We start from the raw sequence: 1,290 nt of genomic DNA, 5'->3' as shown, positions 1-1,290 counted from the left end.
TCATTCCTTGTTTCTTTTCTTCCATTGTTCAGTCAGTCTGGTACTTTTTAAAAATCTTTATTCATGTACTTAAATGAGAGTTGGGATGTTCTGCACCTCTTCACTTTGCCATCTTAACAAGGATATAACTTTCTTTTTCTTTTTTTTTTCTTTTTTCCCCGCTTTTTGGAGGTGGGAAGGCAGGGCAATTGGGGTTAAGTGACTTGCCCAAGGTCACATGGTTAGTAAGTGTTAAGTGTCTGAGGTCAGATTTGAACTGAGATCCTCCTGACTCCAGGGCTTGTGCTCTATTCACTGCGCCATCTAGCTGCCCCCAAGGATATAACTTTCTAATTCTGAGAACTAGTTTCTGTGAAAACAAAATGGTTTTTAAAAATTAATTTGAAGCTTGAAAATGTTTAAAATTGGGAATGTCATTTTTGTCTCTTTCTCACTGTCTCTGTCTTTTTCTCTGAATATTTGCTGGTCCTTTACATAATAATGAAGAAAATTATCTTTTGGACTTTAAAGTTCCAGCTTAATTGTGATTAAAAGTATACGCTACTATATACATTTTATATGAATTTGTCTAAATAATGTCTGCTCTATATAGAACATCAGAAAGTTACCTGAGGCTTTTCTGTCCTTACCAGAATGAAAAGATGATCATTTATGAGTTTATTTAAAATTTATTTTTAACAATAATATAGTAGATAATATATGATATAGTGCCTATTATTATTCCCATTTTACCAATGAGAAAACTAAGGCAGATAGAGGTTAAGTGACATGTCCAGGGCCACATAGTAAGTGTCTGAGGCCAAATTTAAACTTGTCTTCCTTACTCCCAACCTATTGTTCTATCCACTGCACCACCTAAAATAGTGTTGTAAATATACAGCAGACACTTGTGAAGCTTTTGTATCTGTTCATCAAAAATCTTGCCCTTATCCATAGATATAATGCCAGTCGTAATACTAATTGCACCATGATCTGAAACATGAATTGTGATGAATTTACGACGTTCATCTTACAGCCTGTTTAAAACAATGAATTTTCCTGTTTGTAATTTTTTAATTGTTGATTTGAATATTGATTCTTAACATTTTGAATATGTAATGAAAAAGAAATGAGCTTTCTAATTGACATAGGATCCCGTTTCTCCACTGTTAAGAATTCAAGAATTTCTTAACACTTTATTATTTTCTGAATGCAATAGATATTTCTAATCAATTTATTATCTCAAATATAAGAAGAAACCTTAAAGACATACCAGATCATCTTTGGTCAAAACATGGGTAGCACCCCTTC

Source organism: Petaurus breviceps, unplaced genomic scaffold (assembly GCF_028583685.1).
Source record: "Petaurus breviceps papuanus isolate PSGF00001 unplaced genomic scaffold, PetGlider_PUasm1.0 90617, whole genome shotgun sequence".
Lineage (NCBI taxonomy): Eukaryota > Metazoa > Chordata > Mammalia > Diprotodontia > Petauridae > Petaurus > Petaurus breviceps.
Note: the sequence above shows the minus strand (reverse complement) of the source record.